Source organism: Aythya ferina (assembly GCF_964211825.1).
Source record: "Aythya ferina genome assembly, chromosome: 1".
Classification (NCBI taxonomy): Eukaryota; Metazoa; Chordata; class Aves; order Anseriformes; family Anatidae; genus Aythya; species Aythya ferina.
In genome coordinates this window covers 99,405,618-99,416,307 of record NC_140296.1, presented here as the reverse complement: position 1 = coordinate 99,416,307, position 10,690 = coordinate 99,405,618, and the positions used below count along the sequence as shown (strand labels likewise).

At 34.0% G+C, this 10,690-nt stretch overlaps 1 long non-coding RNA gene across 2 annotated transcripts; it reads left to right on the top strand.

Annotated features, from left to right (window-relative positions):
- The first annotated feature begins 876 nt into the window (after window positions 1-876).
- Window positions 877-10,106, top strand: LOC311424816. Of its 2 annotated transcripts, none has more exons than XR_014686202.1 (3): window positions 877-1,293; window positions 2,388-2,454; window positions 9,874-10,106. It is a non-coding gene; the product is annotated as an uncharacterized lncRNA (long non-coding RNA). The 2 variants fall into 2 exon arrangements; XR_014686203.1 differs by lacking the exon at window positions 9,874-10,106 and adding an exon at window positions 5,247-5,606 and having other exon boundaries at window positions 888-1,293.
- The last annotated feature ends 584 nt before the right edge of the window (window positions 10,107-10,690 follow it).

Here is a 10,690-nt window from a genome sequence, read left to right as displayed (position 1 = left end):
ATTACACTGGATCTGAAGTATTATATCACTCTAGAATAAACATTTTCACAACACCTGAAGAAATACTTCAAAACTGTACTTCTGTAAACAGACAGAAAATATTATTGATGATATACTGAAGGAAATACATCCAAGAAATTCCACTGAAATATGTTTAATTGCTTTTGTCATTGGCTTCTAACAGGTAGATTAGGTGGGTTGACCTTAGCCAGCTGCCAATCACCCACCTAGCTAGCTGTTCTCTCATTCCTCAGCAGGACAGGGGCAGAAATATGAAATTCAAGGTAGAGGTAAAGACAGGGAAATTACCATGACCTATTACTATCACTGGCAAAACAGACTCAGCTTGGGGAATAACTATTTATGGGCAGTTAAAAGAGATTTGGATGATGAGAAACGAAGAGAAAACCTAAAACACCTTCCCCCCAGTGCTATGCTTTTTCCCAGGCTCATTTTCACTCATATCATCCCCAACTCCTCTACCTCCCCTGCTCTGAGAGATGTAGGGGCATGGACAATAGGGGTTGTGGTCAGTCCGTAACAGCACCTCCCTCTTCACACTTTCTCCCTTGCTCCCACGAGTCCTTCCCATGGACTGCAGCTACATTCACGGTACATACATCTGTTCCAGTGTGGGGTTCTTCATGGCTGCAACATGAATACCTGCTCCAACATGGTCTCTGCACAAGCTGCAGGGAAATCTTGACAGCCAGGACAACTCTTGCTGCTCCCCCTCCTCTCTTTGCTGTCTGTGCAAGGCCGCTCCTCACACCACTCCCCTCACTGCCCCCTGCTGTGCGGTGTTTGCCCTCCCTTCCTCTGGCTGCCCTGAGGCGCTGCCATCTTGGGTAAGGGGCCCGGCTGTGTCCTGCGGTGGGGCCCTTGGGGCTGGCATGGGGCAGCCCTGGCATCGCCTCACTCAGCGGCCACACAGTAGTCCCACTGTCAGCACCTGGGCAGCTGCACCTGGTACATTAGTGTCCATAGAATGATATAGTAATGAGTTGTTGATGGTCATCAGTGCTCATCAAAACATTTTACACAATGCATGTGTCTGAACAGAAATCTAGTAGTAATCTTGTCTTCCTTGCTATGTTAAGCTAATGCAGTTGTATTTCTCTAATATTCACCATACAATCTACCCTTGGTATTAGTATTGGATGATTTCTAAGCAAGATGCTGGATGGTCTGTATGCGTATCCTCATCTGATAGAGCCAGTGCTATGTTATTTGCATCAACTGCACTCCTCATGTGCTTTTTCAAGCAGCTTATTGTGGCAGGAACAGAAACCGGTAAGTCCACAGTGGCAAAGATGTTGGATAACATCTCTGTTAGAAATCAGAAAGATTTAAATCTTATATGCCCAATTTCAACTAAATATAGCTCCTAGCTTTCAACTGGAGCAGATAATGAATAGCTGTTGAGATAGAATTGGAAATAGAGTTGGAATAGCTGTTGAAGGTATGTTTATGCTGTTTGAAATTTCTTTGTTCCCATGGCAGGACTTTCAGTATTAATTATGGAATAGATACAAAAGTGAGATCTCTGTTTTCCCAAACCAGTTGTTAGTAATTGATTTAATGGTTAATAAATCCCAGTGATTTTTTTTTTTTTTAATATTATTTTATTAGTAGAATCTATCTTTTAGCAAACAAATAAAAACAACAACAGTTATTTTGATTTGATCTGTATTTTATTTACTTATTTATTTTCTAATTAAAGCATAGCATTTGTCCTCATTTGGAATTCATTCTTTTTCTGTCATGGAATACGGAACTGCCTGTCCTGAAAGCGCTATTTTAAAATCAGCATTGAAGTTTGTTTGAATACATAATGATTTTAAAATATTAGCAACAGGGTTTTCTGTGAAAAGGTGATAAGGTCATCTACTAATTCATTTTCACCAGCTATGCTCTCAATATTTAGCAGGCATATGTTCATGCATTTTATCATCATCTTCATTGGCCTATGTGAATTTACAAATTGGTGATTGGTAAAATGAAAGCAGCTGCTTCTGTAAGGCCTTTATGTAATGCTATATACGCTTAAGGCTACAAGTGGTGCTATTCTAGAAGCAAAAATCTATTTCATATCGAGGTACTAAATTTAAATGTAATATACTATATGAGAAAGGAAGAAAATATTCTGTAGTTTTTATTTTAGTGTTAACAGTAAACTTACAAGCTAGAGCCACACATTCAAGAGGTTTTCAAAATGCTTACCATTCAGTATCACCAATCTAAACTGAATGCTGACGATTTTTATGAATTATATACTTATAGAATATTTTCATTAGGAATTGCACTTAAAAGCAAGTTCATGGCTTCAAAACTTTAAAACTCAAGATGAGGAATGTTTCTTTAATTTATACTCTTCTTTGAGGCAGGAACAAAGAAAAGTGAATGGCAAGAATTGTTGGTGCCAAAAATACAAGATTTTAACACAGCCCGCATGTAAGTACTTCTTACTTTTCAACCTTCTTCTTCTTATTTCTTCTTACTTTTTCAACCTTCTCACTTCAACCTTTTAGCTTCCCTCAGCTACAATCAAGAGGATCTATAGATGCTACTGAGAGTAGAATGGGATAGTCACCTGGTATTCTAAAAATTCAGGTTAAGTTAGGATAGGTTTTCTCCTTTAAGCATACCTCACAGATACCCATTTATATTTTCTTAATATTGTTTCTATGACTATTTTTCTCCATTTTCTTTCTTCAACTGCATTAGAACTGAATTCTTTTGATTAGAGATCCCTAAATTGTCAAAGTTATATATATATATATTTCCATGAATATTTATCATTTTAGAAATCCTCTTGCTTACTAGATTCACTTCTCCTAGTTGATCCCCCTTGTGTCTCTGATCAGTGCAGTTAAAATGATAACCTTCCAATTTGGAAATTCACTTCTCTATATTGTATCCTTCACTTTTTCTTTTTTCTTTTTTTTTTTTTTTTTTTTTGTTTTGTTAGTTTTATTTCTTTAAGTGGTCTAGAAAGCAGCATTAGAAAAACCATCAAACCAACCAAACAAAAAAGATTGTTTAACCAAATAAAAAAGATAGTTTAAGTATGACTTCTAAGCAAACATCTATATATCTGTGGGCATGTTAAACTCCTGTTTTTAAATCCCACCTGGATCACTGATTGTATAGAAGTTGTACAGAAGGGCCTGGGAAGTGCAACATTAGTGGTCTCTTTCTCGTAGCTTCTGGGACATTAAATTTCTCCTCTACATTACCGAACATTGCAATACATTTGTTATTTATCATTGTTCAAAAAGAAAGGATTGTTTTGCTTTTAGATGCACTTCATTTATTCCATACAGGAAAGCATCTCTCAGAGGGACTTTAACAGAAAAAAAATATATATGCAACAGAGGATTTATTTTTTTAGTAAGCCAGACAAAAACATTGTAGACTAAAAACTACATAGCCTGAAAATTAGGCTGATAATTTTTAAACACTGAGCACCCTTTTCTATTATTCTTTCCTACCCTCAAAAACTTACTGCAAACCATTAGCTGTGCAGTTTGAGAGGATGTTGAAGTAAATGTAGTATGAATAATATTTAATATTATTGAAGTCTAACTGGTATGCAGGGCAAAGATAATACACTAGAATATCAGTTTGTTTGTTTGTGTGACACATATGCCAGTAGTTTTCAAATTTTATTAATAGAATGTAATTGGTGGAAATAAAAAATAATAATAAAAACTGAAGACCTCACAAGCCAAGTGAATAATAACAAAATGACTGAGTCAGATGTCTGCTTTCTGTTCTGCAGTGAAAGCAATTATAAACATAGTTTCCATACACTGATTCTTTACCTTTAAATGAATAGTGACAGGCATATACCTATCTTTAAAGAAGATGTATCCTATTTAGTGAACACCTGTCTTCTTCTGACATGGAGTACATTTAAAGATTTTCTTCAACTATTCTGTTTCTATACACTACGCTATTGAAGTCAAGTAAATTAAAAATCATTTTCACCATACAAGGACGAGAAGGACCCCTATTCATGGAAAGCAAACAAACAAACAAAATTGTTCTCTTTTCAAGTAAGCATGGAAACTAAACTGTAAAAATATGAAGGCAAATAAAGAATTATCAGAAAGTATTACTAAATATGGTCTAAAATATTTAACTGTCAGAGGTAATAATTTATAAAGTAGAACTGTAGACATTTTCCTGATAGATCTGAGGGGCATGTTAATGGAACACAATGAAGACAGATAGCTCCATTCTAATACCATTGAGCAGACAGCCGCCTCATGAAATGCATCTTTGCCAGTGCCCATCAATCTCTCCATGATGGCTGCTTAGATTAGACACAGAAAAAGTACTCTGGTGAATCTTTAAAAGGCTATTTCTGTCTTTTGTGAAGTTGTTTAACTTTGTTTTCATTTTATGGGTTTCATTGGGCTCTAATACCCACAGGAGCCTGCAGACCTACCTTTATATAATCATTGTTACTAGAGAAATAAATTGCATCTTTACTGGCTTACCCAGCTGGGCTTGTCCTACTTCATACTGTGCACTATTTGATTATTTTTGAATAAGTTGTGTCAATGTAAAGAAGTGCACATTAACAATCTGATAAATTTGAGATACTAATATACAAATTTACACTTTGCACACCACAACAGAATTGTTGAACACTTGGGGAATCTAATATATTTGTGTTCATGAGCAAACACAAAACCACTTTGTACATGCAGGTGTTACAGACTTTCTTAAAGGAGAAAGAACTGGTGCTGGAAGAGTCTATAGCATGATTGTTTTATTTGTATGCTGAAAGCAAAAACTATAAAAATATTGCTGTCATTCTCTGTTCATTATAATGTTCAGTCACAACACAATACAAAACATGGTTGCCTGTATTTTCTTCCAGTGATTTGTTTTCAGTCTCACTAAACCTACAGTTGCACAAAGAGAAAATAAACAATATCAAAGTTCACAAAGTACCCTTAGGTTTGTAAATAAAAGCAAACACCATTTATTATTAAAGACACCATCATCAAGATACAGTATGTCGGAGAAGTGTTGAAGTTACAAACAGTGCTTTAAGTGCTTTAAATGCTGTCAAGGTAAATTAAATTTAAGGTGGTCATGTTGCTCTCATTACTATGAAGGGTCTATCATTTGTAAAAGTTTAAAACACAGTGTCTTTACTTAAAAAAAAAAAAAAAAGCTTTTTGCTTTTTTATTACTTTCCATTTCAATTATTTCTCCTCTTTTTATAGCAGTGAAAATTTCTTGAGTTGCTTGTGAAGAGCTAAGACATCTCTTCTTACTTGTACAACAGGAAACTAGGAAATTACGTCTCTGTGGTATAAACTGCCATTAAGCATGATGGGTTTGAGTCAAAAAAAAAAAAAAAAAGTTGTTACAAATCATTCATAGAAGAGGAGTGGCTTAGACTCTGAGAGTTTAATTCATGTTCCTGAATTGTAATAAAATTTTGCCAAAATGATAATCTTTAAATATGTAGATCTTTCAGGTATGTCACTTCCTACTTCATGCATCTCTGTGCAAAGTGAGGGTTTCTCTGAATATGCCTGTTTGTGTTCTGAGCAAGGAAACGTATTGTCAAACTTGTGTGCTATTGCTATGCTAAATTACTTTTTCATCAACTGGGAAAAATACTGTTCAGTAACAGAAAATGTGTTGTGAACATTACAGCTCAATTTTTGTGCTGATTAATAAAGGAACTTCCATTGAATAACATCCCAGAATAGTATGTGAGCATGACTTGATCCTAGTTAGGTCATCAAATAAGCTATATCTACACAAGCAGTTTACATCCTCAAACTCCAAAAAAATTATATAAAATAGTTTGTTTTTGTATGGTGAAGCTCTGGAATTTCCTTAAATCAGGAGATCTGCATCCTGGCTTGGACTCTCCAAGAATGCTAGAGCCAATGATCAGGGTCTAAATTTTGGTTGCTGCCTTTTTAATTTACACAGTGATTTTAAGTTCTAGCAGAAACCTCCCTTTTGACTCTAAAAAGCACTGTCAATGAGTCTGTCCAATTTTTTTAGAGTGAGGATATGAAACTGCATTTCAGAAACCTTTGATGTTCAGTTGTGATGACCTACAACAAAGCTGCATACGCTATCTGATATCTTTTTGTTCTAAAAGACCACCAGAAAGATCTATCAGCAATTGGTTATGAAAATAGGAAGACGGGATATTGCCTGCCATCTGGATGGAATTAACAAATAAGGTGATGCTTGATTCTAAGGTGATGCCAAGTTCAGAGTTTGAATTTGAAAAGTAACATATAATAATCTTAGATTTAGTGGCTGTTTTTAAACAGTCTTAAAACACGCTTTCATTCAGCCTCTGCAACTCCTCATTTTTCCAAAAAGATTTCTATACCATCTGTATTTTTGTCCTAAGCACATTAAAGAGTTCTTCCTATGTATGTGTCAAATATCATCTGAGTTATTGTAATTGACCTATTTTCTGCTTTAATTTGTGAGTTGCAGCATATGACTTCCTCAGCCTCCTCCATTTTGCTGTAGCTTAAGTCTAACTGATAGTGGCTGTCATTTCAGTCTGAGAGCCATTTCCTTAGAGAAATGTAGAGAGATGACATCTGTGGTGGTGTGGTTGTCAGAAGAAGAAGAAATAAAACAAAAATGATAAGTGATCATGAGGAAAAAAAAAAAAAAAAAAAAAAAAGATAACATTGATAACATTTATTTTGCCAGCTAAAAAGAGGTCTCCTTAAGGGAAATCAGAGAAAGGGAGAAGGAAAAGAAGGTGCCACTGTAGGAATCTAAAAACATCTCCAACATTTTGATTACATCATGGGCATCAATAGAAACACTTCATGTGGAGACAGAAATCTAGTTAGCTCTGCTGCATGGTAGCATGTCACATTTATCCAAAATGTCTCACTTACCGTAAAACTAAGCTGAGCTCCTATCATACTTTACTTGAATATTTTAACAGCAGTTTTAACAAAAGTTAGAATTAGTAACAATTTAAAGGTAACTTTAGGTTTACTCAGCATTATGCTGACAGAATCCTTTCTCATCCTATTTATTGAAAAAGTACTGCGGGTTAAGATGTTACATCCCCAATAAGGGCCCATTTAGCTTAAACATGTTTTCACGTTTGACATTAAGCAAGTGAGCAGAACCTACAATCAAATGGATGTTGGGATGTTTTATGTAGGGAAGGATAACTCACATGCAGATACAGAAACAGAAGGAAAATTAATTAAGATGGTAGATTTGCATGATTTATACTACAGAGTATAAATATTAGGGCATTTCATTGCTCTTCATAGAACCAGTCCTTCATGTACTATACCAATTATACTTGCTGTGAACTTCTGAGTTTTCAGCATGTTTTCTGAATATCCATCTCAAAGTCCTAATCACTGTTGTAAGATTTTTAAGGGTTAGTACATCTGCTTTGACAGGAATATTTAAGTCCTTCAAGTACTTATTGAACAATTTTTTAATCTGAGATTTATATTTCTGAACATTTTTGGGAAACTGCTTACAAGATTTTTTACATGATAAAGTCAAGCAAACCTCAAAACGTTACCTACTTCATAGAAAATCAATCCAAAGTCATAGAAATTACTGCAGAAAAGTTCAATGATCTTCTGGCACTCCTTAATTCTCTTTGTATTTATGTGTGCCTGTATAAGCAGTAAACCTATATTTCTGGTAACTGAGAATTAATATGCTTATTTGCCAAATGAATGACGCTTTCCCCTTTTTGAGGGAAAATATAATCTATAAAAAGATTTTTGTAGTCCCTCTTGCTTTTGTCAGTAATACATACTGGTGGGTGATATGGGAATGTTCAATACAAGCTAAGAGAGGTCTTTGGTTGTTCATCACATTGTGTTTTGAAAATAAAAAATAGCTGAGTTTTAACATTTTTTCATTTTTTTTTCTTTTTACTTTCTTCCTTTTTTCTTTACGTTCTTTTTTCTTTATTTTTGTTTAAAACTGAAGATGCTTTCCCCACTGGAATAAAATAGGATTTGCCCTGAAGAACAAGATGTCATACAACCATAGAATAGAATGGCCTGTGTTGAAAAGGACCTTAAAGATCATCTAGTTTCAACCCCCCTGCTCTGGGCAGGGTTGCCAACCACTAGAGCAGGCTGCCCAGAGATGCATCCCGCCTGGCCTTGAATGCCTTCAGTGATGGAAATAAGCACTCAACCTGAGTGCTGCAGAGCACTTTTCTCTTGCTAGTATTACAAGCTTTTTGCAGATAATTTTTCAATGCATATGTTTGTGTAAAATTTCTGTGGCAGGTGCATCCCACAATTCTAATCTCCTCTTTACACAAAATGAGGGTATTATTGACACGTAGTGTTGAGTAGAGAGAAAATATCTGTAGGAACATATGTAAACTGATATGGAAGCAGCACTAAATTAACCATAGCTTTTCTACTCAGCTAAATTGCTAGTATCATGTACTTTGAAGCTCTGCTAGCCAGGCCTCTGGGAATACGCTTCAGATAAGCAGTATGTCTTCAAAAGACTTTTATTTTGTGTGTTCTGCTTTTTTTTTATTATTATTATTATTTATTTTTTCTCCTTAAATTTCAAAGGTGGTTTAGCTGAATGAACATATGATACTGTGAAGAATTGATACAATGTCTCTTAATTGTCTTTTTTAAGAAGTTTATCTGGCTTTCTGTAATTCAGTATTCATTCAGTAAATGCATTTCACACAAAACTAAGTTTTATATATAGTATCTAAAATGCTTTGTTGAGTTTCCCCACACAGATAGTACCAATATTGTCTTTTACTGGCTTAATCTGCTACTTTTGCTGAGTACAGACTTTGAGAATATTATGTTTGTTCCTGAAGTGATGGGTTGACCCCGCATGCAGATTGACTGAAATCTTTAGCACTCACTGCTCAGTGTCTGAATGAATGTCTTTCTTATTTTTTACTGAAAGGAATTTTTTTTAATGAGCAGAAAAATGTTTAATCTCCAGAGGATACACCTTAGTTTATTATTATTATTATTATTATTATTACTATTACTATTACTATTACTATTACTATTACTATTACTATTACTATTATTATTATTTGTTATTAGTTCACTATTATTATTATTATAGTTTTTTAATTATATAAATCATGCTTCTTCATGGTATTCTTTAAAATATTTGGAATGCCTCTTATGATGTGTATCTTTATATATCATTCCATGGCTATAGTATTAGAAACTAATATATTCTATTTTAATGTGCTAAAAATGAGTACTTTCACACTTTTATTAACTAATAAAACTACTGTTTTATGTTTTGTTGAGTGCTTTATTCTCAAGATATGTTAATTATATATATTTAATCTCTCTCTGATATTTAGCATATAAAATTAACTTTAGGGTTCTTATTCACTCGAGTGTTACTTTGTACAGTATAACTAGCTCAGTGCTATGGATAATTTCTCATACTAAAACAATCACCTTTTTTTCTTCCTATCCTCCTTTTTTTCCCTAACAGTGAAACAAAACAAAGCAAACAAAACAAACACAAAACCAAAAACAACAACCAACCTCTGTTTAGTAATCATTGTTACACTATAAATCATACATCGCTTACTTGTAAAACAAAAAAGTATATCAACCCTGCACAAAATACCGTGAAGTATAAATAAAAATATGTTTTCTGTTGTATGTGAGTCCAGTGTTTGGAAACCTACAGCACTCCAGCAAAATATAATAGTAATCACTTGATACAAATTTGCAAAACCATGTAATACTCTTCATTTAAAGTTTAACCAATAGTGTTAAAGGAGACTGAAAGTTTTACTAACTCACAAGGGCTGTTGTACATAACCTTTTTTTTCTTTTTTTTTTTTTTTTTTTTAAGTTTTGCATGGTCATTTTAACTTAAATAAGTGTCCAAGTGTCTCCATTGATTCTGTTCAACCTTCTGAACTATAAGAATTCGAGAGCAAACTTGTCAAGTGAAGAAGAATCACTGCAAAACCAGCAGGGCAAGGACCAAAGGAGGGTACTCTTCTGAAGAAATAGCATTCATATTTTTGAAGAACTCTTCCTCTATAGCATAAAAAAGACTCCAATAAAGAAATCTGCAACCCACAATGGACATTTTTTGCTGTACCTTGCTGTGTTTTTCATGCTGTGCACTGCTTTAAATTGTTTTCATGGGCACAGCAAGTTGCTGTCTTTTTTAAAGAGAAAAATTATTTTCCTATTCCTTTTTCTTCTGCTTTCTAGCTCCTGTAATTGAGAGTTTTATTTTTCTGTTGCTGAAAAATTATGAATTTAATAACTTTATATGTATACATACCATATGTATGTGTATGTCTGCATATACATTCTGAATTTTCATTGCATTTTTTTTTCTTTTAGTTCTGTTTACTAATAGATGCAATGACTTAATTATCCGTTGTTGACTTTGAAGTTTTCAGGAGTTATACATTGCCTTTTAACTACAACTGATGAAGTTAAAGAACAAGCAAAACTGTGCTTCTTCTCAGTATGGAAACCATGCTGGATGGGTGGTGTTCAGATTTTGTAAAAAAAAAATAATAACTCCACAGCATATCAGAAAATTAATGTTAGACTCAAGACTCTAATGCTTAGAAAAAAGTAAAGTATTCTTGGAAGTGCTGTGTTAATTGTTCAACTTGAAGATCTTAGAAGTTTTTTTAAATCTAAAT